General features: G+C 44.3%; 10 non-coding genes across 10 annotated transcripts; 8 read left to right on the plus strand and 2 right to left on the minus strand.

Annotated features, from left to right (window-relative positions):
• Positions 1–2,792: 2,792 nt before the first annotated feature.
• trnaf-gaa (transfer RNA phenylalanine (anticodon GAA)) lies at positions 2,793–2,865 on the plus strand. The gene has a single exon. It is a non-coding gene; the product is annotated as a tRNA-Phe (tRNA).
• Positions 2,866–6,202: 3,337 nt separating this feature from the next.
• On the plus strand, positions 6,203–6,274 carry trnap-agg (transfer RNA proline (anticodon AGG)). The gene has a single exon. It is a non-coding gene; the product is annotated as a tRNA-Pro (tRNA).
• Positions 6,275–6,362: 88 nt separating this feature from the next.
• Positions 6,363–6,436, plus strand: trnai-aau (transfer RNA isoleucine (anticodon AAU)). The gene has a single exon. It is a non-coding gene; the product is annotated as a tRNA-Ile (tRNA).
• A 617-nt stretch (positions 6,437–7,053) lies between these two features.
• Positions 7,054–7,126, plus strand: trnaf-gaa (transfer RNA phenylalanine (anticodon GAA)). Its single transcript has one exon. It is a non-coding gene; the product is annotated as a tRNA-Phe (tRNA).
• Positions 7,127–7,216: 90 nt separating this feature from the next.
• Positions 7,217–7,288, plus strand: trnaq-uug (transfer RNA glutamine (anticodon UUG)). The gene has a single exon. It is a non-coding gene; the product is annotated as a tRNA-Gln (tRNA).
• A 2,898-nt stretch (positions 7,289–10,186) lies between these two features.
• trnaf-gaa (transfer RNA phenylalanine (anticodon GAA)) lies at positions 10,187–10,259 on the plus strand. The gene has a single exon. It is a non-coding gene; the product is annotated as a tRNA-Phe (tRNA).
• Positions 10,260–11,094: 835 nt separating this feature from the next.
• On the plus strand, positions 11,095–11,166 carry trnaq-cug (transfer RNA glutamine (anticodon CUG)). Its single transcript has one exon. It is a non-coding gene; the product is annotated as a tRNA-Gln (tRNA).
• Positions 11,167–21,001: 9,835 nt separating this feature from the next.
• On the minus strand, positions 21,002–21,074 carry trnaf-gaa (transfer RNA phenylalanine (anticodon GAA)). Its single transcript has one exon. It is a non-coding gene; the product is annotated as a tRNA-Phe (tRNA).
• A 255-nt stretch (positions 21,075–21,329) lies between these two features.
• Positions 21,330–21,401, minus strand: trnap-agg (transfer RNA proline (anticodon AGG)). The gene has a single exon. It is a non-coding gene; the product is annotated as a tRNA-Pro (tRNA).
• Positions 21,402–23,173: 1,772 nt separating this feature from the next.
• Positions 23,174–23,245, plus strand: trnaq-cug (transfer RNA glutamine (anticodon CUG)). Its single transcript has one exon. It is a non-coding gene; the product is annotated as a tRNA-Gln (tRNA).
• Positions 23,246–24,293: the final 1,048 nt, after the last annotated feature.

Consider the following 24,293-nt stretch of genomic DNA (forward strand, 5'->3'; position numbering starts at 1 on the left):
GCTTAGGGTGCGAGAGGTCCCTGGTTCAAATCCCGGATGAGCCCATATTTAGGCTTTGCTTTTAATCTCTTCAGCCTGATTAGGGCAACCAGGATATTTATATCCCGGGTTTCGGCAGAGGAACCACGTCCGCCTCTTTTAGTCTACCTGATTCCACCTAGCCTCATCGCTATCTGCCTCTCAGACAGCCAGCTATCAGGAAGTGTTGGTTCCATGGTGTAATGGTTAGCACTTTGGGCTTTGAATCCAGCGATCCAAGTTCCAATCTCGGTAGAACCTTTTTAGGTTCTTTGCGGAATGGTGGGAAAAAGCAGAGGTGATGCGCAACTGCTGACGTGGCAGTGAAATTGGCAATCTCAAACAGAGTCGGAATTGGGGAAACATGGGCTTAAAAAGCAAAGGCTTCATTTGCTCCTTGCTATCGTGCTTTTGGACTCAATGACTTAAATCTCTGCTGCTCATGGGAAAAGTTGACACACGCCAAGGTTCCATGGTGTAATGGTTTGCACTCTTGGCTCTGAATCCAGCGATCCGAGTTCAAATCTCGGTGGGACTTCCTTTTGCCAGGAATGTGTGCAGTACCTCGTTCGAAAAAACATTTTCGGCAGCACTGAGCCGGAAGAGCTCATCTAGGTAGTGCCTCTTGAAAGGGGGCGTAAAAAGGAAGGACAGCACTGGAGAATGCAGGCATCGATCCCGCTACCTCTCGCATGCTAAGCGAGCGCTCTACCATTTGAGCTAATTCCCCGCGATGATGGAGAGGAGGTGTCCATCGCTCTCAAAGACAAAGACGAGGTGCGATCACTGGCTACCTTTTAATTGTAGATCCGAGTTCAAATCTCGGTGGGACCTGCATTTGCCAGGAATGTGTGCAGTACCTCGTTCGAAAAAACATTTTCGGCAGCACTGAGCCGTAAGAGCTCATCTAGGTAGTGCCCCTTGAAGGGGGGCGTAAAAAGGATGGACAGCACTGGAGAATGCAGGCATCGATCCCACTACCTCTCGCTTGCGCCTACTGCTTCCTACCGATTGAGCCATAGTAAGCCCAAAGTAAGCCCACGTGAGCCAATCGTGTTTCTCTGCTGTGGCTTACTTTTGACCAATCGCGTTCTCTCCTGTGGCTTACTTTTGACCAATCGTTTTTCTCTCCTGTGGCTTACTTTTGACCAATCGCCTTTCTCTCCTGTGGCTTACTTTTGACCAATCGCGTTTCTCTCCTGGCTCTGCTCCTGTGGCTTACTTTTGACCAATCGGCGACCGCTATTATTATCGTCATCTTTGCAATCTTTGCAACAGGTAAGTCTATTCTTCACGACTGTATAATCGATCATTATTCATTCATAAACAGTGTTTGTTTTTGGACAATTAAACATGCCAATAAAGCTAGCTAGCGTGTAATAGCACACGTTTTATTCTGTACATGTGAACCTGCAACTTTACCATGATATACAGTAAAAAACATGCCACTACTGTCAAGATAATTAGCCGACCGCTAATTAAGCTATATCCTCCTTAAACCATTTTTTTGTTGTTGTTAATTTAGTATTTTTTTGTGTCATTCATTACATTATTATATACATTACTCCAGCCCACGTGCCCACCACCACTGTGCCCACTGCATCTGTCCTCACTGATGCTGTGCCCACTGCCACTGTGTCTTTTCCTCCTCCACCTACTGCCACTAAGAACAGGCCACTGCTGGCGACCAATGTGTAGGCCCTGTTGGCGCTGGGGAAGCATTTATTTGCTTCACAGCTGGCACAAAAGATTTTGTCTCCAGCCAAACCCTGTAAGTGGGTAAGTTTTTTCTTTTTTCTCCAGCCACTGCAGGCTCGAGAGGCCCTGCTCCTGCCCCGGCTCGTGCTACTGCCCCTGCTCCTGCCCCTTATCCTGCTCCTCCAGCATTGTGGACCCCTGGCCAGGTGTCCCAGTCGCCTGCAGAGCTTCCTGTCCACTGGAAAGAGCAACTCCAATCTTTCCAGCAAGGCCTTCAACCCCTGTCCCTCTGCACCAGGACCATCCTCACTACAGCCACCCACAGGACTGCAGCGCCCTGCCCAGCCTCCTCTGCAGTCTCCTCCTCTGCGGCCTGCCCAGCCTCCTCTGCAGTCTCCTCCTCTGCGCCCTGCCCAGCCCCTCTGCAGTCTCCTCCTCTGCGCCCTGCTCAGCCTCCTCTGCAGTCTCCTCCACAGCCTTCTGTCCAGCCAAGTGCTGCCTCTGCTCCTGCAACATGAACTGGGTCCAGTGTTGCAGACCAGGCTCCTGTAAGTAAGCTTCTCATTATTCGTGTGCAGGTCCTGCAGCGTGATTTCCAATGACCACAAAAAAAGAGGCCGCATTTCCTCTGTGCTGGAAACTTTGCACTGGCTACCTTTTAATAGTAGATTTAATCAAAAAATTGCGCTTTAAGCCATGGAAGCTGAAATGTTTGCGGCCCGGCAGCAGCAGGGAGGATGTATGTTTCGGCTCGTTGGTCTAGGGGTATGATTCTCGCTTAGGATGCGAGAGGTCCCGGGCTCAAATCCCAGACGAGCCCATTATTAGGCTTTGCTTTTAATCTCTTCAGCCTGATTAGGGAAACCAGGATATTTGTGAGAAATTGGGGATAAAATGTGTCAGAGAGAGGCCGGTTAGCTCAGTTGCTTAGAGCGTGGTGCTAATAACGCCAAGGTGGCGGGTTTTCATCCCCGTACGGGCCACTCATTTTCTCTCTGGGACCTTCGCTCTGCTCTTCTCGAAAATGACGGGCGGTCTCCCAGACATGCCTGCTGGTTAAACCATACAAGTATCTGGCCGAAATAGCTTAGTTGGGAGAGCGTTAGACTGAAGATCTAAAGGTCCCTGGTTCAATACCGGGTTTCGGCAGAGGAACCACGTCCGCCTCTTTTAGTCTACCTGATTCCACCTAGCCTCATCGCTATCTGCCTCTCAGACAGCCAGCTAGCAGAGTGTGTTGGTTCCATGGTGTAATGATTAGCACTCTGGGCTTTGAATCCAGAAATCTGAGTTCAAATCTCGGTGGAACCTTTTTAGGTTCTTTGCGGAAGGGAGGGAAAAAACAGAGGTGATGCGCAACTGCTGACGTGGCGGTGAAATTGGCACTCTCAAACCGAGTCGGAATTGGGGAAACATGGGCTTAAAAAGCAAAGGCTTCATTTGCTCCTTGCTATCGTGCTTCTGTACTCAATGACTTAAATCCTTGCTATCGTGCTTCTGGACTCAATGACTTAAATCTCTGCTGCTCATGGGAAAAGTTGACACACGCCAAGGTTCTATCGTGGAATGGTTAGCACTCTGGGCTCTGAATCCAGCGATCCGAGTTCAAATCTCGGTGGGACCTGCTTTTGCCAGGAATGTGTGCAGTACCTCGTTCGAAAAAACTTTTTCGGCAGCACTGAGCCGCAAGAGCTCATCTAGGTAGTGCCCCTTGAAGTGGGGCGTAAAAAGGATGGACAGCACTGGAGAATGCAGGCATTGATCCCACTACCTCTCGCTTGCGCCTACTGCTTCCTACCGATTGAGCCAAAGTAAGCCCAAAGTAAGCCCACGTGAGCCAATTGTGTTTCTCTGCTGTAGCTTACTTTTGACCAATCTTGTTCTCTCCTGTGGCTTACTTTTGACCAATCGTGTTTCTCTCCTGTGGCTTACTTTTGACCAATCGCCTTTCTCTCCTGTGGCTTACTTTTGACCAATCGCGTTTCTCTCCTGGCTCTGCTCCTGTGGCTTACTTTTGACCAATCGGCGACCGCTGTTATTATCGTCATCTTTGCAATCTTTGCAACAGGTAAGTCTATTCTTCACGACTCTATAATCGATCATTATTTATTCATAAACAGTGTTTGTTTTTAGACAATTAAACATGGCAATAAAGCCAGCTAGCGTGTAATAGCACACGTTTTCTTCTGTACATGTGAACCTGCAACTTTACCATGATATACAGTAAAAAAAATTGTCACTACTGTCAAGATAATTAGCCGACCGCTAATTAAGCTATATCCTCCTTAAACCATTTTTTTGTTGTTGTTAATTTAGTATTTTTTGTGTCATTCATTACATTATTTTGAGCACAAGAAGATTTTTACTAAAACCTTTTAAAAAAAAAGTTTAATTCATATATGTTATACTATACTATGTTATACACCAGTATAAATATTTATGTTATCTTTTTAAATACTATGTTATACATATTTAAAAAGACATGAATAGGCAAAAACAAGTGTTTTTTGTTTCAACAAATGATTCTCAACTATGTTATAAAAGATATACCAAAACGATTTGATATACCATTTTAAGTTTTAGATCTGTTTGATGATCATATTATTATGAATTGTCATAAACGCCTTTATGTTATATTTGGTGTTTCTTAGTAATCTCTGCCACAAAAGCTAAACAAAACAAAACGATTTAAGCATGGCATGATACCAGCAAGATTGTACCAAGAAGTGTTATTTATTTTCTTATTAATTAGTTCATCACACTATTTACAATTTGTACACAAGGCAATTCAAAGTGATTCACAGTTGTATAAAAAACAATAATGCTTATGCTCATAATAATAATAATCATTAATTATTATAATATTATAATAATTAATTACATAAAAAAATGCTGTAGTAAAATACTTTCAGTTGGAATATGACAGCTATGTAACGTTCTGTTTATGCCTGTGTCCTTTCAGATTATGTATGCATACCCGGTTTTACGAAGAACCTCTGAGGGTCGACTCCTTATGGGGCCAACTGAGGAGGCCAATAGGAGGAAGATCGTGTTGGCAGGGAGGGCCAGGTGTAAAGAGGAGGTCTTGGCTGAGGCCACTGCCTTTGTGAGGCAGAATGGAGGGAATCCTGGAGACCAGTTCCTGGTTCTGGCTCACTGCAAGATCCAGTTTGGGAAACACCAGGGTCAGAGGTTCCTGTGGCTGCTGAAGAACTCACTGTGGTATGCCTGCTATCTGGTCAGCAGCATTTTGGGGGAGGAGGAGAGGGACAACCCGCTGTCGGACAACAAACACCTGTTCCTCAGATACACCTCGCAGATCAGGGAGGTAGGCGAGGCTGTAGAAGTTTATCAGAAAAAAACAGGCCATGCTGCAGGATGCCCACAGGACAGGAGACTCTTGGTGTCTGATGGTGGAGTTTGAGGATTTTAAGGGTAGGTCAATAAAGGAGGTGTATGAGGACCCAAGCAAGGAGGCCCAGGCTCTCATCACCTACCTGAAGAAGGCAAAGGCCGGGCCTAACACCAATATGGCCCTTTTCAAAGCATACGTGCTGAAGAGGCAGGCTCCAGCCCACGTGCCCACCGCCACTGTGCCCACTGCATCTGTCCTCACTGCTGCTGTGCCCACTGCCACTGTGTCTGTTCCTCCTCCTCCTACTGCCACTAAGAACAGCCCACTGCTGGCGACCAATGTGAAGGCCCTGTTGGCGCGGGGGAAGCATTTATTTGCTTCACAGCTGGCACAAAAGATTTTGTCTCCAGCCAAACCCTGTAAGTGGGTAAGTTTTTTCTTTTTTCTCCAGCCACTGCAGGCTCAAGAGGCCCTGCTCCTGCCCCGGCTCGTGCTACTGCCCCTGCTCCTGCCCCTTATCCTGCTCCTCCAGCATTGTGGACCCTTGGCCAGGTGTCCCAGTCGCCTGCAGAGCTTCCTGTCCACTGGAAAGAGCAACTCCCATCTTTCCAGCAAGGCTTTCAACCCCTGTCCCTCTGCACCAAGACCATCCTCACTACAGCCACCCACAGGACTGCAGCGCCCTCCCCAGCCTCCTCTGCAGTCTCCTCCTCTGCACCCTGCCCAGCCTCCTCTGCAGCCTCCTCCTCTGCGCCCTGCCCAGCCTCCTCTGCAGTCTCCTCCTCTGCGCCCTGCCCAGCCTCCTCTGCAGTCTCCTCCTCTGCGCCCTGCTCAGCCTCCTCTGCAGTCTCCTCCACAGCCTTCTGTCCAGCCAAGTGCTGCCTCTGCTCCTGCAACATCAACTGGGTCCAGTGTTGCAGACCAGGCTCCTGTAAGTAAGCTTCTCATTATTCGTGTGCAGGTCCTGCAGCGTGATTTCCAATGACCACAAAAAAAGAGGCCCCATTTCCTCTGTGCTGGAAACTTTGCACTGGCTACCTTTTAATTGTTGATTTAATCAAAAAATTGCGCTTTAAGCCATGGAAGCTGAAATGTTTGCGGCCCGACAGCAGCAGGGAGGATGTATATTTCGGCTCGTTGGTCTAGGGGTATGATACTCGCTTAGGGTGCGAGAGGTCCCGGGTTCAAATCCCGGACGAGCCCATTATTAGGCTTTGCTGTTAATCTCTTCAGCCTGATTAGGGCAACCAGGATATCTCTGAGCAAATGGGGATAAAATGTGCCAGAGAGAGGCCGGTTAGCTCAGTTGGTTAGAGCGTGGTGCTAATAACGCCAAGGTCGCGGGTTCGATCCCCGTACGGGCCACTCATTTTCTCTCTGTGACCTTCGCTCTGCTCTTCTCGAAAATGACGGGCGGTCTCCCATACATCCATGCTGGCTAAACCACACAAGTACCTGTCTGAAATAGCTCAGTTGGGAGAGCGTTAGACTGAAGATTTAAAGGTCCCTGGTTCAATCCCGGGTTTCGGCAGAGGAACAACCTCCGCCTCTTTTAGTCTACCTGATTCCACCTCTCAGACAGCCAGTTAGCAGGGTGTTTTGGTTCCATGGTGTAATAGTTAGTACTCTGGGCTTTGAATCCAGCGATTCGAGTTAAAATCTCGGTGGAACCTTTTTAGGATCTTTGCGGAAGGGAGGGGAAAAACAGAGGTGATGCGCAACTGCTGACGTGGCGGTGAAATTGGCACTCTCAAACCGAGTCGGAATTGGGGAAACATGGGCTTAAAAAGCAAAGGCTTCTTTTGCTCCTTGCTATCGCGCTTCTGGACTGAATGACTTACATCTCTGCACCACATGGGAAAAGTTGACACACGCCGAGGTTCCATGGTGTAAGGGTTCGCACTCTGGGCTCTGAATCCAGTGATCCGAATTCAAATCTCGGTGGGACCTTCATTTGCCAGGCTAAACAGCACAAGTACCTGGCCGAAATAGCTCAGTTGGGAGAGTGTTAGACTGAAGATCTAAAGGTCCCTGGTTCAATCTCGGGTTTCGGCAGAGGAACCACGCCCGCCTCCTTTAGGCTACCTGATTCCACCTAGCCTCATCGCTATCTGCCTCTCAGACAGACAGCTGGGAGGGTGTGTTGGTTCCATGGTGTAATGGTTAGCACTCTGGGCTTTGAATCCAGCGATCCGAGTTCAAATCTCGGTAGAACCTTTTTAGGTTCTTCGCGGAAGGGAGGGAAAAAACAGAGGTGATGCGCAACTGCTGACGTGGCGGTGAAATTGGCACTCTCAAACCGAGTCGGAATTGGGGAAACATAGGGTGCTTCTCAATATCCCTCCTCGTCTCCTCGTTCCTCTGTCCTCCATCCTATGACCCGGAAACCGATCGAGCTCAGCCATCTTGAAGGACATCTCAATTCTCTAATTGCACCGCGAGGAGGCGAGGATCGAGGAGTGAGGAGGCTTTCAGAGGAGTCATGAGCGAGGATACACAGGTGTATCCTATGCGGAATTGTTTTATTGACTAAACGTGACGCACGTATACATTCTCCTCCCCCTTCACATCGGTCACAATCTGTTTTAAAGTATACTTTACCTTTGCAGTTTATATAAACCACACATTACACATATTTCAACAGGGTATCTTGCTTTATTATTATTTATTATGAATTTCTTAAATAAACAAACTGCAACAACATGAGGGCAGATCCTTTGAGCGCTGCTGATGACGCTATGAAGTGACGCTCGAGTGATCAAGTATTCCAATGTATAAAAAAGCTTTCATTCGATTCCTCCATCCTCATTTTTGTCATTCATTACATTATTTTGAGCACAAGAAGATTTTTACTAAAACCTTTAAAAAAAAAAGTTTAATTCATATATGTTATACTATACTATGTTATACACCAGTATACATATTTATGTTATCTTTTTAAATACTATGTTATACATATTTAAAAAGACATGAATAGGCAAAAACAAGTGTTTTTTTGTTTCAACAAATGATTCTCAACTATGTTATAAAAGATATACCAAAACGATTTGATATACCATTTTAAGTTTTAGATCTGTTTGATGATCATATTATTATGAATTGTCATAAACGCCTTTATGTTATATTTGGTGTTTCTTAGTAATCTCTGCCACAAAAGCTAAACAAAACAAAACGATTTAAGCATGAAATGATACCAGCAAGATTGTACCAAGAAGTGTTATTTATTTTCTTATTAATTAGTTCATCACACTATTTACAATTTGTACAAAAGGCAATTCAAAGTGATTCACAGTTGTATAAAAAACAATAATGCTTATGCTCATAATAATAATAATCATTAATTATTATAATATTATAATAATTAATTACATAAAAAAAATGCTGTAGTAAAATACTTTCAGTTGGAATATGACAGCTATGTAACGTTCTGTTTCTGCCTGTGTCCTTTCAGATTATGTATGCATACCCGGTTTTACGAAGAACCTCTGAGGGTCGACTCCTTATGGGGCCAACTGAGGAGGCCAATAGGAGGAAGATCGTGTTGGCAGGGAGGGCCAGGTGTAAAGAGGAGGTCCTGGCTGAGGCCACTGCCTTTGTGAGGCAGAATGGAGGGAATCCTGGAGACCAGTACCTGGTTCTGGCTCACTGCAAGATCCAGTTTGGGAAACACCAGGGTCAGAGGTTCCTGTGGCTGCTGAAGAACTCACTGTGGTATGCCTGCTATCTGGTCAGCAGCATTTTGGGGGAGGAGGAGAGGGACAACCCGCTGTCTGACAACCAACACCTGTTCCTCAGATACACCTCGCAGATCAGGGAGGTAGGCGAGGCTGTGGAGGTGTATCATATAAAACAGGCCATGCTGCAGGAGGCCCAGAGGACAGGAGACTCTGGATGTCTGATGGTGGAGTTTGGGGATTTTAAGGGTAGGTCAATGAAGGAGGTGTATGAGGACCCAAGCAAGGAGGCCCAGGCTCTCATCACCTACCTGAAGAAGGCAAAGGCCAGGCCTAACACCAATATGGCCCTTTTCAAAGCATACGTGCTGAAGAGGCAGGCTCCAGCCCACGTGCCCACCACCTCTGTGCCCACTGCATCTGTCCTCACTGCTGCTGTGCCCACTGCCACTGTGACTGTTCCTCCTCCACCTACTGCCACTAAGAACAGGCCACTGCTGGCGACCAATGTGAAGGCCCTGTTGGCGCGGGGGAAGCATTTATTTGCTTCACAGCTGGCACAAAATATTTTGTCTCCAGCCAAACCCTGTAAGTGATTTGCAAGCTTTAAAATCATTACAGTATATATTATGCAGTATATATGTCTAACGAAAATACGTGTTCAACAGCTGCAGGACCACGTGTACATCCTGCGTCTGAGTCCGCAGCCCGGAGACAGCTCTTTACATGTGGTGAGTATCACTTAACGCATACAAGTGTGTTGGTGACATGTGCTTAGTGTTTTATGTTATTTTACAGACTCTGCTGCTACGGATTTTTTTGAGGAGGAAGATGACCTGGAGATGGCAACTGTAGCCTCGCAAGCTGAGGAACAACTTCCTCAAGGTATGTAAATCTTAAACAATATTTTACAAACAATTACAAATAAAACAAAACAGTATTTTTTAAATGACATATTATTTTATTTCACAACACAGAGGAATGGCACTTTTCAGGTGTCAATCTACATTCACTCTTTGAGTGAACATCCTCAAAGGAAAAAAGATAATTTAAAGGTGTATGTAAAAGGTTTTATTTATTTTTTTATCGTAATCACTGACTAAAGCTCATTCTTGTCATCTCACACTTCCCCCACTCCCCTTGGAATAAGTGGCTGTTGTAGTGTTTGGTCTGCTTAACTTCACACTTGGCTGATCCCATCTTTTTCTCTTCTTGTATTTCTTCTAATGGTGCTTGGATGAAAAACAGGATGATTTTCACTGCTTCCTTCAATCTTTTCATCATCATGTCATCTCTCTACTAATCATACATGCTTACAAGATCAAGGGTTCGATCCCCGTACGGGCAACTCATTTTCTCTCTGGGACCTTCGCTCTGCTCTTCTCAAAAATGACTGGCGGTCTCCCAGACATGGCTGCTGGCTAAACCGCACAAGTACCTGGCTGAAATAGCTCAGTTGGAAGGGCGTTAGACTGAAGATCTAAAGGTCCCTGGTTCAATCCCGGGTTTCGGCAGAGGAACCACGTCTGCCTCTCTTAGTCGAGGCGGTCCATTGACCAAACGCCAGCTCTTATCCACCTGATTCCACCTAGCCTCATCGCTATCCGCCTCTCAGACAGCAGGGTGTGTTTGTTCCATGGTGTAATGGTTAGCACTCTGGGCTTTGAATCCAGAGTTCAAATCTCGGTGGGACCTGCATTTGCCAGGAATGTGTGGAGCACCTCGTTCGAAAAAACATTTTCGGCAGCACTGAGCCGCAAGAGCTCATCTAGGTAGTGCCCTTTGAAGGGGGGCGTAAAAAGGATGGATAGCACTGGAGAATGCAGGCATCGATCCCGCTACCTCTCGCATGCTAAGCGAGCGCTCTACCATTTGAGCAAATTCCCCTCGATGACGGAGAGAAGGTGTCCATCGCTCTCAAAGACAAAGACGAGGCGCGATCCCTAGCACGTGTGCAGGTCCTGCAGCGTGATTTCCAATGACCACAAAAAAACAGGCCGCATTTCCTCTGTGCTGGCAACTTTGCACTGGCTACCTTTTAATTGTAGATTTAATCAAAAAATTGCGCTTTGAATCCAGCGATCCGAGTTCAAATCTCGGTGGAACCTTTTTAGGTTCTTTGCGGAAGGGAGGGAAAAAACAGAGGTGATGCACAACTGCTGACGTGGCGGTGAAATTGGCACTCTCAAACCGAGTCGGAATTGGGGAAACATGGGCTTAAAAAGCAAAGGCTTCATGTGCTCCTTGCTATCGTGCTTCTGGACTCAATGACTTAAATCCTTGCTATCGTGCTTCTGGACTCAATGACTTAAATCTCTGCTGCTCATGGGAAAAGTTGACACACGCCAAGGTTCCATGGTGTAATGGTTAGCACTCTGGGCTCTGAATCCAGCGATCTGAGTTCAAATCTCGGTGGGACCTGCTTTTGCCAGGAATGTGTGCAGTACCTCGTTCGAAAAAACTTTTTCGGCAGCACTGAGCCGCAAGAGCTCATCTAGGTAGTGCCCCTTGAAGGGGGGCGTAAAAAGGATGGACAGCACTGGAGAATGCAGGCATCGATCGCACTACCTTTCGCTTGCGCCTACTGCTTCCTACCGATTGAGCCAAAGTAAGCCCAAAATAAGCCCACGTGAGCCAATCGTGTTTCTCTGCTGTGGCTTACTTTTGACCAATCGCGTTCTCTCCTGTGGCTTACTTTTGACCAATCGTGTTTCTCTCCTGTGGCTTACTTTTGACCAATCGCCTTTCTCTCCTGTGGCTTACTTTTGACCAATCGCGTTTCTCTCCTGGCTCTGCTCCTGTGGCTTACTTTTGACCAATCGGCGACCGCTATTATTAGGCAAGGCAAGGCAAGTTTATTTATATAGCACATTTCATACACAATGGTAATTCAAAGTGCTTTACATAGAAGAAATTAAAATAATCAAAAGAAATCAGAATAATTAAAACAGTTTGGAATAAAAGATAAAATACAGAAATAATCAAATGAAATCAGAATAATTAAAACATAAAATAAAATACAGTGCAAACAGTCGGACGAACAGTGGCACAGTGCTCATTCAGTAAATGCACAGTTAAACAGATGTGTTTTGAGTCTGGATTTGAATGTGACTACTGTAGGAGCACATCTGATCTCTTCTGGAAGCTGGTTCCAGCTGCGGCTGGCATAGTAGCTAAAAGCAGACTCGCCATGCTTAGAGTGAACCCTTGGTATTTCTAGCCGATGTGATCCTAATGATCTGAGTGATCTGTTGGGTTTATATTCACTGAGCATATCTGCAATGTATTGAGGTCCTAGCCCATTGAATGATTTATATACCAGTAATAATACTTTAAAATCAATCCTAAATGTAACTGGCAGCCAGTGTAAAGACCTGAGGACTGGTGTGATGTGTTCATATTTTCTGGTTCTGCTCAGAATCCTAGCAGCAGCGTTCTGTATGAGCTGCAACTGTCTTATGGTCTTTTTGGGAAGGCCAGTGAGAAGTCCATTACAATAATCCACCCTACTGGTGATGAAAGCATGCACAAGTTTTTCTAAGTCTTGACTGGAAACAAAGCATCTAAATCTTGCAATATTTTTCAGGTGATAATATGCTGATTTAGTTATTGCTTTGACATGACTACTGAAACTAAGGTCTGACTCTAGAGACACACCCAGATTCCTGACTTGCTTTTTAGTTGTTTGACCCCTAGACTGAAGGTATGCGTTCACCTTGAGAACTTCATCTTTGTTTCCAAACGCAATGACTTCAGTTTTGTCTTTGTTTAACTGAAGAAAGTTTTGGCACATCCAATTGTTTACTTCATCAATGCATTGGCAAAGGGAGTCAATGGGGCTGTAATCGTTAGGCGATAGGGATAAGTAGAGCTGTGTGTCGTCTGCATAGCTATGGTAAGCGATTTGGTTCTTTCTCATTATTTGGCTCATTGGGAGCATGTACAGGTTGAATAGGAGTGGCGCAAGAATTGAGCCTTGAGGGACTCCGCATGTCATGGATGTCCACTCAGACTTATGGTCTCCTATACTCACATAATAACCTCTGCCTCCTAAGTATGACCTGAACCATTTTAGGACTATCCCAGAAAGCCCGACCCAGTTTTCCAGCCTGTCAAGAAGTATTTTGTGATCGACAGTGTCAAATGCAGCACTGAGGTCGAGTAGTACCAGCACTGATAATTTGCCTGTATCAGTATTTAAGCGAATATCATTTATTATCTTTATGAGCGCGGTCTCTGTACTGTGGTGCGGTCGGAAACCAGATTGAAAATGGTCAAAGTATCCATTCGAGCTTAAGAATTTGTTCAGCTGATTGAAGACAACTTTTTCAATGATCTTGCCTATGAAAGGAAGATTTGATATCGGTCTATAGTTGTTTAATATGGTCTTATCCAGCTCTTTTTCAGGAGGGGCTTGACGACAGCAGTTTTCAGGGAGGTCGGAAAACTCCCAGAGAGAAGTGAGGCATTTACCACTTCCAGGAGATCTGCTTCTAAGCTGTGTAAAACATTTTTGAAAAAAGATGTGGGAAGTGCGTCAAGGGCGCAGATTGATGTTTTTAGTTGCTGTACGGTTTCTTCCAAAATTTTGCCATCAATTTCTTCGAAATCAGACATAGTGGCTACTTTCTCGTGCTGTTGTCTGATCTGCCTGACCCCAGCGCAACTCAAGGATGAGCTGATCACATTTCTGATATTATTGATTTTCTCAGAGAAGAAAGAAGTAAACTCACTGCACTTTCTCACTGAGAGCATTTCACTGGGAATCTGGCTTGGGGGGGTTGTCAGTCTCTCTACAGCAGCAAAAAGAGTGCGCGTGTTGTTTATATTGCTGTTTATAATATTCGAGAAAAAAGTCTGTCTAGCTTTGCTTAGTTCCTTATTGAAAGCATGGACGCTGTCTTTGTAGATGTTATAATGGACTACAAGTTTTGTCTTCCGCCACATGCGCTCTGCTTTTCTGCATTGTCTTTTCATATTTTGCACTGCTGTTGAGTTTCTCCAAGGTGCTTTTTGTCTGCCACTCTTCTTCCTGACTTTCAGAGGAGCAATATCATCAATTACACTCTTTACTTTTGAGTTAAAAGAATCAAGGAGAAAATCAACAGAGTCAGCAGATATGCTTGGTGTTAAAGATATAGCCTTCATAAATAGTACACTAGTGTTCTCATTTAAGCATCTCTTCTTGACAGACACAGATCTAGCTTCAATGGCAGGAGAGATCAATATATCAAAGAAAATACAAAAATGATCAAGGCAAGGCAAGGCAAGTTTATTTATATAGCACATTTCATACACAATGGTAATTCAAAGTGCTTTACATAGAAGAAATTAAAATAATCAAAAGAAATCAGAATAATTAAAACAGTTTGGAATAAAAGATAAAATACAGAAATCAGAATAATTAAAACATAAAATAAAATACAGTGCAAACAGTCGGACGAACAGTGGCACAGTGCTCATTCAGTAAATGCACAGTTAAACAGATGTGTTTTGAGTCTGGATTTGAATGTGACTACTGTAGGAGCACATCTGATCTCTTCTGGAAGCTGATTCCAGCTGCGGCTGGCATAGTAGCTAAAAGCAGACTCGCCGTGCTTCGAGTGAACCCTTGGTATTTCTAGCCGATGTGATCCTAATGATCTGAGTGATCTGTTGGGTTTATATTCACTGAGCATATATGCAATGTATTGAGGTCCTAGGCCATTGAATGATTTATATACCAGTAATAATACTTTAAAATCAATCCTAAATGTAACTGGCAGCCAGTGTAAAGACCTGAGGACTGGTGTGATGTGTTCATATTTTCTGGTTCTGCTCAGAATCCTAGCAGCAGCGTTCTGTATGAGCTGCAACTGTCTTATGGTCTTTTTGGGAAGGCCAGTGAGAAGTCCATTACAATAATCCACCCTACTGGTGATGAAAGCATGCACAAGTTTTTCTAAGTCTTGACTGGAAACAAAGCATCTAATTCTTGCAATATTTTTCAGGTGATAATATGCTGATTTAGTTATTGCTTTGACATGACTACTGAAACTAAGGTCTGACTCCAGAGACACACCCAGATTCCTGACTTGATTTTTAGTTGTTTGACCCCTAGACTGAAGGTATACGTTCACCTTGAGAACTTCATCTTTGTTTCCAAACGCAATGACTTCAGTTTTGTCTTTGTTTAACTGAAGAAAGTTTTGGCACATCCAATTGTTTACTTCATCAATGCATTGGCAAAGGGAGTCAATGGGGCTGTAATCGTTAGGCGATAGGGATAAGTAGAGCTGTGTGTCGTCTGCATAGCTCTGGTAAGCGATTTGGTTCTTTCTCATTATTTGGCTCATTGGGAGCATGTACAGGTTGAATAGGAGTGGCGCAAGAATTGAGCCTTGAGGGACTCCGCATGTCATGGATGTCCACTCAGACTTATGGTCTCCTATACTCACATAATAACCTCTGCCTCCTAAGTATGACCTGAACCATTTTAGGACTATCCCAGAAAGCCCGACCCAGTTTTCCAGCCTGTCAAGAAGTATTTTGTGATCGACAGTGTCAAATGCAGCACTGAGGTCGAGTAGTACCAGCACTGATAATTTGCCTGTATCAGTATTTCAGACAGTGCTACATCCTTAATAACAATTGATTAAATGTTTAGACCCTTACTGATAAGTAAATCTAGAGTGTGTCCACAATTATGTTTGGGTCCATGTACATGCTGAGTCAGATCAAAAGTTTTTAAAACAGTTTTGATTTCTTTTGCCATATTGTTTTCTGCATTATCTATGTGAATGTTAAAATATCCAGCAATGGCAAAGCAGTCAAACTCTGAGGAAATTGTTGATAACAGTTCTGTTAAGTTCTCAGCAAAAGCTGGAGAGTATTTTGGAGGCCTGTAAACAATGATAAGTAAAATGCGTGGAGCACCTTTTAACACAATACCCAGATACTCGAAAGACGGGTAATTCCCAAATGATATTTGCTTACATTGATAGACATCTTTATAAAGAGCAGCTAAACCTCCGCCTCTTCTGACAGCTCTGCAGACACTCATAAAAGTAAAGTTAGGAGGGGCTGTTTCATTGAGGACTGTTGCACTGCAACTTTCTTCTAGCCAAGTTTCATTTAGCAACATAAAATCCAGGTTGTATGTGATTATTAAGTCGTTGACTAAAAGTGATTTATTTTTAAGTGAGCGGATGTTTAAAAGTGCTAACTTAACAGTCTTACATTTTGTCCCCACAGCAATATTGGTATGTCGTGTAATAGGCACCAGATTAGATGGGTTTGCTGTACGGCTTTTGAAGGCCTTAGACTTTCTATCATGTAATCGAACAGCAATAGAAAAAGATACAGGCACACTGGGTTCCCGCTTGTTCTGTAAACATTTGAGAAAGTTATTGTTATCATAGCGGGGACCCGACACATATCACTGAGAGCTGGTATCAGTTGTTTTTGGTTCACCTCGAGCCGCTGGAGGAGGGTGTGGGCCCTGGCGCTGTGGCAGAGGCCGAAGAGCTCTCACAGGAGGAGGGGGAGGGCGAGCTGGGCCCGCAGGCTTTGGTGGTTGTGGGGCCTGGCGTTTTTTGGTTGGTATCTGGGGGCTCGCAGCAAAAGAGTGGGATAGTCTAGTTCCAGCATGCACCAGTTGTTCCATTTTCTCTGAGAAGCACAGAAGTGGAGATGCTGGAGAGAGTGGATTTTTGCCCTGGTGTTATTGGAGGCTGTAATATGCTGTCCTGGTTTCCCTGGCTGTTTTCCAGAAAGTCGTCTATGGGTGCTGTATCTTGGAGCAGTGCTGGTATGTCACAGTCTGTCTGTGGTGAGCTCTGTGGGCAGGGCTCAGCTAAGATTGTGTCCGTGAGCAGATGTTGTTGTGGCTGAGTGGTGTTATCACTGTCCTTGTATGATGTATCAACCGCATGTCCATTCAGGTGCTGAAGTGAAATCCTGTGGTCATTCATACTGTATCCAGGTGTGTGTGTGCCATTCAGGTTGAGTGGATTGGCACACATTGCAGAAGGATGACGGAGGGAGAAGTAGATATTGTCCTTTAGCACTCTTGAACCAAGTTTGTTTGGGTGGTGGCCATCCTGTTGAAACAGTTGCCTCTGACTCCAGAAAAGATTGAAGTTGTCAATAAAGTTCACTCCTTTTATATTGCAGGTTTTTTGCAGCCATGTATTAAGCCCAAGCAACCGTGAAAACCTGTTTGTTCCTCTTGCTGGGAGTGGTCCACTGATGAATGTTTGAACTTTCAGTCTTTTAAGTGTTTCAAAAAGTTCATTGAAATCCTTTTTAAGAAGTTCCGACTGCTCTTTATGAATATCATTCTTCCCCACATGAATGATGAGTCGATTTGCAGTCTTATGTTTCATCAGAATGTTCTGAAGTTCCCTGTTTACATCAGAAGTTGTTGCTTGTGGAAGGCAGCACGTTGTTGTATCCCTGCTATTAATGTTTCTGATTACGGAGTCGCCCACTATCAGAGTCCTGGGCTCGGCTGCACTGTGAGCTGAGTGCCGCTGTCTGCTCGACCTTGAGCCCCAGTTAGCATCAGTGTTAGCTACTGGCTGATTCTGTCTGTGTGCGATCACATTCATCAAATTTGGGGATTCCTCATTCATTAATACTTCAAATCTGTTCTCAAGATGTATAGGCGGTGGTAGGAGACCAGTGTTTGCAGTCCTTGTCAGAGCCGTATCTGGGGTAGAGGATGCTACTGCAGTAATATGTGATGCTCATGACAATCTGATGTCTCGAGTGCCTTTGGGTCTCGCACCCTGTTTGTGCCATCGATTAGTAAAACGATCGGCTTGTTTCTCTTCACTCAGTATGGCCTGTCGAGAAGCACTAGATTCATGGGACTCACCGGCTGTATGCTGAGGACGTCCATGACGAAGCTCTGTTGTGTGTTCCGTCTGGTTTGGTGGTCCCGCAATTAACTTTGTTTCAAGAATTGCAATCCTTTGTAAAAATCTGTGGCAGTTGGAGCAGCAAGTAGATTCCAGAAGAGGCATTTTCTTATCCTTATGAATGTAGGCAGTTGTGTTTTCTCTTCCCCGGAATGTAAGCTTTCAGTGGGAGGCTGGTCGAATAAAATAATTCTGCTTTTTTTTGTAGTAATCCAAGAGTTTGAGCACTGTGCTGATTTGCTGAAGTTAAAATTAGGTGATAAAAGGAGATAAAATATAGAAATATAAAAGCGATATACGCGGAGCAGTAAGCAAGAGCGTCCGAACAGTAGCTGAGCAGGAAGTAGTCGTCATCAGTAGTAATTATCGTCATCTTTGCAACAGGTAAGTCTATTCTTCACGACTGTATAATCGATCATTATTTATTCATAAACAGTGTTTGTTTTTAGACAATTAAACATGCCAATAAAGCTAGCTAGCGTGTAATAGCACACGTTTTCTTCTGTACATGTGAACCTGCAACTTTACCATGATATACAGTAAAAAACATGCCACTACTGTCAAGATAATTAGCCGACCGCTAATTAAGCTATATCCTCCTTAAACCATTTTTTTGTTGTTGTTAATTTAGTATTTTTTTGTGTCATTCATTACATTATTTTGAGCACAAGAAGATTTTTACTAAAACCTTTAAAAAAAAAAGTTTAATTCATATATGTTATACTATACTATGTTATACACCAGTATACATATTTATGTTATCTTTTTAAATACTATGTTATACATATTTAAAAAGACATGAATAGGCAAAAACAAGTGTTTTTTGTTTCAACAAATGATTCTCAACTATGTTATAAAAGATATACCAAAACGATTTGATATACCATTTTAAGTTTTAGATCTGTTCGATGATCATATTATTATGAATTGTCATAAACGCCTTTATGTTATATTTGGTGTTTCTTAGTAATCTCTGCCACAAAAGCTAAACAAAACAAAACGATTTAAGCATGGCATGATACCAGCAAGATTGTACCAAGAAGTGTTATTTATTTTCTTATTAATAAGTTCATCACACTATTTAAAATTTGTACACAAGGCAATTCAAAGTGATTCACAGTTGTATAAAAAACAATAATGCTTATGCTCATAATAATAATAATCATTAATTATTATAATATTATAATAATTAATTACATAAAAACAAATGCTGTGGTAAAATACTTTCAGTTGGAATATGACAGCTATGTAACGTTCTGTTTATGCCTGTGTCCTTTCAGATTATGTATGCATACCCGGTTTTACGAAGAACCTCTGAGGGTCGACTCCTTATGGGGCCAACTGAGGAGGCCAATAGGAGGAAGATCGTGTTGGCAGGGAGGGCCAGGTGTAAGGAGGAAGTCCTGGCTGAGGCCACTGCCTTTGTGAGGCAGAATGGAGGGAATCCTGGAGACCAGTTCCTGGTTCTGGCTCACTGCAAGATCCAGTTTGGGAAACACCAGGGTCAGAGGTTCCTGTGGCTGCTGGAGAACTCACTGGGGTATGCCTGCTATCTGGTCAGCAGCATTTTGGGGGAGGAGGAGAGGGACAACCCGCTGTCGGACAACAAACACCTGTTCCTCTGATACACCTCGCAGATCAGGGAGGTAGGAGAGGCTGTGGAGGTGTATCAGAAAAAAACAGGCCATGCTGCAGGAGGCCCAGAGGACAGGAGACTCTGGATGTCTGATGGTGGAGTTTGGGGATTTTAAGGGTAGGTCAATGAAGGAGGTGTATGAGGACCCAAGCAAGGAGGCCCAGGCTCTCATCATCTACCTGAAGAAGGCAAAGGCCAGGCCTAACACCAATATGGCCCTTTTCAAAGCATAAGTGCTGAAGAGGCAGGCTCCAGCCCACGTGCCCACCACCACTGTGCCCACTGCATTTGTCCTCACTGCTGCTGTGCCCACTGCCACTGTGTCTGTTCCTCCTCCACCTACTGCCACTAAGAACAGGCCACTGCTGGCGACCAATGTGAAGGCCCTGTTGGCGCGGGGGAAGCATTTATTTGCTTCACAGCTGGCACAAAAGATTTTGGCTCCAGCCAAACCCTGTAAGTGATTTGCAAGCTTTAAAATCATTACAGTATATATTAGGCAGTATATATGTCTAACGAAAATACGTGTTCAACAGCTGCAGGACCACGTGTACATCCTGCGTCTGAGTCCGCAGCCCGGAGACAGCTCTTTACATGTGGTGAGTATCACTTAACGCATACAAGTGTGTTGGTGACATGTGCTTAGTGTTTTATGTTATTTTACAGACTCTGCTGCTACGGATTTTTTTGAGGAGGAAGATGACCTGGAGATGGCAACTGTAGCCTCGCAAGCTGAGGAACAACTTCCTCAAGGTATATAAATCTTAAACAATATTTTACAAACAATTACAAATAAAACAAAACAGTATTTTTTAAATGACATATTATTTTATTTCACAACACAGAGGAATGGCACTTCTCAGGTGTCAATCTACATTCACTCTTTGAGTGAACATCCTCAAAGGAAAAAAGATAATTTAAAGGTGTATGTAAAAGGTTTTATTTCATTTTTTATCGTAATCACTGACTAAAGCTCATTCTTCTCATCTCACACTTCCCCCACTCCCCTTGGAATAAGTGGCTGTTGTAGTGTTTGGTCTGCTTCGCTTCACACTTGGCTGATCCCATCTTTTTTTCTTCTTGTATTTCTTCTAATGGTGCTTGGATGAAAAACAGGATGATTTTCACTGCTTCCTTGCATCTTTTCATTATCATGTCATCTCTCTACTAATCATACATGCTTTGCAGTAAACCTTGTAATCGCAGTAGCTGTCCAGCAGAGCTGAGAAAGTCATGCAGTGAAAGTCTAAAACAATAAGATGATTTTGTTGTGTTTTTTTACGTAGGTCTGTCTCTGTTATACACACTAGGTTAGTGGTGAGCGCCAACCCTTGTAGTTTTGTTATTTAGTTAGGTTAGTCAGTGCCGCGTGCGTGAAGATTGCGGTTTCTTTTTCACCTTTTGTTTTGAGTAGGGTTAGGGTTAGCTTAAGGATTGTTTTTGTTTTATTATGTTCTTTCCTTTGGGTCCACTCTTTGTTTGTCTCCCAATCTTTTTTTATTATTATTGCATTGTACATAGCGCATACATTGTCCTGTTACTGGAACTAGTGGCTTCAGCTTTTTTTTGTGTAATAAAACCCAGTAATTTTTCTCTTTCAAAGTTTGTCTGACATGTTCTTCCAGTCCACTTCACATCTAGCAGCATATTAATATTTTAATGGTACGACATTCCCTAGGCCTTTTAAAGATCGTAACAGAGGCGGACGTCGTTCCTCTGCCGACACCCGGGATTGAACCAGGGACCTTTAGATTTTCAGTCTAACACTCTCCCAACTGAGCTATTTCGGCCAGGTACTTGTGCGGTTTAGCCAGCAGGCATGTCTGGGAGACCGCCAGTCATTTTCGAGAAGAGCAGAGCGAAGGTCCCAGAGAGAAAATGAGTTGCCCGTACGGGGATCGAACCCTTGACCTTGGGGCTATTAGCACCACGCTCTAACCAACTGAGGTAACCAGCCTCTCTCTGGCTCATTTTATCCCCAATTTCTCCGAAATATCCTGGTTGCCCTAATCAGGCTGAAGAGATTAAAAGCAAAGGCTGAAAATGGGCTCATCCGGGATTTGAACCCGGGACCTCTCGCACCCTAAGCGAGAATCATACCCCTAGACCAACGAGCCTAAACATACGTCCTCCCTGCTGCTGCCGGGCCGAAAACATTTCAGCTTGCATGGCTTAAAGCGCAATTTTTTGATTAAATCTACAATTAAAAGGTAGCCAGTGCAAAGTTTCCAGCACAGAGGAAATGCGGCCTCTTTTTTTGTGGTCATTGGAAATCACGCTGCAGCACCTGCACACGAATAATGAGAAGCTTACTTACAGGAGCCTGGTCTGCAACACTGGACCCAGTTGATGTTGCAGGAGCAGAGGCAGCACTTGGCTGGACAGAAGGCTGTGGAGGAGACTGCAGAGGAGGCTGAGCAGGGCGCAGAGGAGGAGACTGCAGAGGAGGCTGGGCAGGGCGCAGAGGAGGAGACTGCAGAGGAGGCTGGGCAGGGCGCTGCAGTCCTGTGGGTGGCTGTAGTGAGGATGGTCCTGGTGCAGAGGGACAGGGGTTGAAGGCCTTGCTGGAAAGATGGGAGTTGCTCTTTCCAGTGGACAGGAAGCTCTGCAGGCGATTGGGACACCTGGCCAGGGGTCCACAATGTATACCGCGGCATACTGACCTACCGTTCGTCCTCCCAGATTATCGTAATGCCTCTATGATATGGAATAAACACACCAATACATCGCACATCACTCAGTTCGCTACACAGAGCTCAACATCGCACTTCACTCAGTTCGCTACACAGAGCTCAACACGCCACAGAAGAGAGAGAGTGAACGCGCCACAGGAGAGAGAGAGAGAATGAATGAACGCGCCACTCTCTTAAAACCAGCTGAACGGCCTTTGATTGGTTCTGGAACGTCGCCTCAATGATGACTAACGTCCGGCTCAGCCAATCACAGCAATCCTGCGAGCAGAGATAGTGAACTAGGGACGAAAGAGAAACACAATGAACATAAGGGCCAACACGTGAAACAGATCAGTGAAACAAAACACGTGGAATGTAACAGCCTCTCTTAGTCGAGGCGGTCCATTGACCAAACGCCAGCTCCTATCTACCTGATTCCACCTAGCCTCATCGCTATCTGGCTCTCAGACAGCCAGCTAGCAGGGTGTGTTTGTTCCATGGTGTAATGGTTAGCACTCTGGGCGTTGAATCCAGCGATCTGAGTTCAAATCTTGGTGGGACCTGCATTTGCCAGGAATGTGTACAGTACCTCGTTCGAAAAAACATTTTCGGCAGCACTGAGCCGCAAGAGCTCATCTAGGTAGTGCCCCTTGAAGGGGAGCGTAAAAAGGATGGACAGCACTGGAGAATGCAGGCATCGATCCCGCTACCTCTCACATGCTAAGCGAGCGCTCTACCATTTGAGCTAATTCCCCTCGATCATGGAGAGAAGGTGTCCATCGCTCTCAAAGACAAAGACGAGGTGCGATCCCTAGCACGTGTGCAGGTGCTGCAGCGTGATTTCCAATGACCACAAAAAAACAGGCCGCATTTCCTCTGTGCTGGCAACTTTGCACTGGCTACCTTTTAATTGTAGATTTAATCAAAAAATTGCGCTTTGAATCCAGCGATCCGAGTTCAAATCTCGGTGGAACCTTTTTAGGTTCTTTGCGGAAGGGAGGGAAAAAACAGAGGTGATGCGCAACTGCTGACGTGGCGGTGAAATTGGCACTCTCAAACCGAGTTGGAATTGGGGAAACATGGGCTTAAAAAGCAAAGGCTTCATTTGCTCCTTGCTATCGTGCTTCTGGACTCAATGACTTAAATCCTTGCTATCGTGCTTCTGGACTCAATGACTTAAATCTCTGCTGCTCATGGGAAAAGTTGACACACGCCAAGGTTCCATGGTGTAATGGTTAGCACTCTGGGCTCTGAATCCAGCGATCCGAGTTCAAATCTCGGTGGGACCTGCTTTTGCCAGGAATGTGTGCAGTACCTCGTTCGAAAAAACTTTTTCGGCAGCACTGAGCCGCAAGAGCTCATCTAGGTAGTGCCCCTTGAAGGGGGGCGTAAAAAGGATGGACAGCACTGGAGAATGCAGGCATCGATCCCACTACCTCTCGCTTGCGCCTACTGCTTCCTACCGATTGAGCCAAAGTAAGCCCAAAGTAAGCCCACGTGAGCCAATCGTGTTTTCTCTGCTGTGGCTTACTTTTGACCAATCGCGTTCTCTCCTGTGGCTTACTTTTGACCAATCGCCTTTCTCTCCTGTGGCTTACTTTTGACCAATCGCGTTTCTCTCCTGGCTCTGCTCCTGTGGCTTACTTTTGACCAATCGGCGACCGCTATTATTATCGTCATCTTTGCAATCTTTGCAACAGGTAAGTCTATTCTTCACGACTGTATAATCGATCATTATTTATTCATAAACAGTGTTTGTTTTTAGACAATTAAACATGCCAATAAAGCTAGCTAGCGTGTAATAGCACACGTTTTCTTCTGTACATGTGAACCTGCAACTTTACCATGATATACAGTAAAAAACATGTCACTACTGTCAAGATAATTAGCCGACCGCTAATTAAGCTATATCCTCCTTAAACTATTTTTTTGTTGTTGTTAATTTAGTATTTTTTTTGTGTCATTCATTACATTATTTTGAGCACAAGAAGATTTTTACTAAAGCCTTTAAAAAAAAAGTTTAATTCATATATGTTATACTATACTATGTTATACACCAGTATACATATTTATGTTATCTTTTTAAATACTATGTTATACATATTTAAAAAGACATGAATAGGCAAAAACAAGTGTTTTTTTGTTTCAACAAATGATTCTCAACTATGTTATAAAAGATATACCAAAACGATTTGATATACCATTTTAAGTTTTAGATCTGTTTGATGATCATATTATTATGAATTGTCATAAACGCCTTTATGTTATGTTTGGTGTTTCTTAGTAATCTCTGCCACAAAAGCTAAACAAAACAAAACGATTTAAGCATGGCATGAT

The sequence above is a fragment of the Siphateles boraxobius genome, unplaced genomic scaffold (genome assembly GCF_051911475.1).
Source record: "Siphateles boraxobius isolate OS27281-9 unplaced genomic scaffold, OSU_SipBor_1 19, whole genome shotgun sequence".
Classification (NCBI taxonomy): Eukaryota; Metazoa; Chordata; class Actinopteri; order Cypriniformes; family Leuciscidae; genus Siphateles; species Siphateles boraxobius.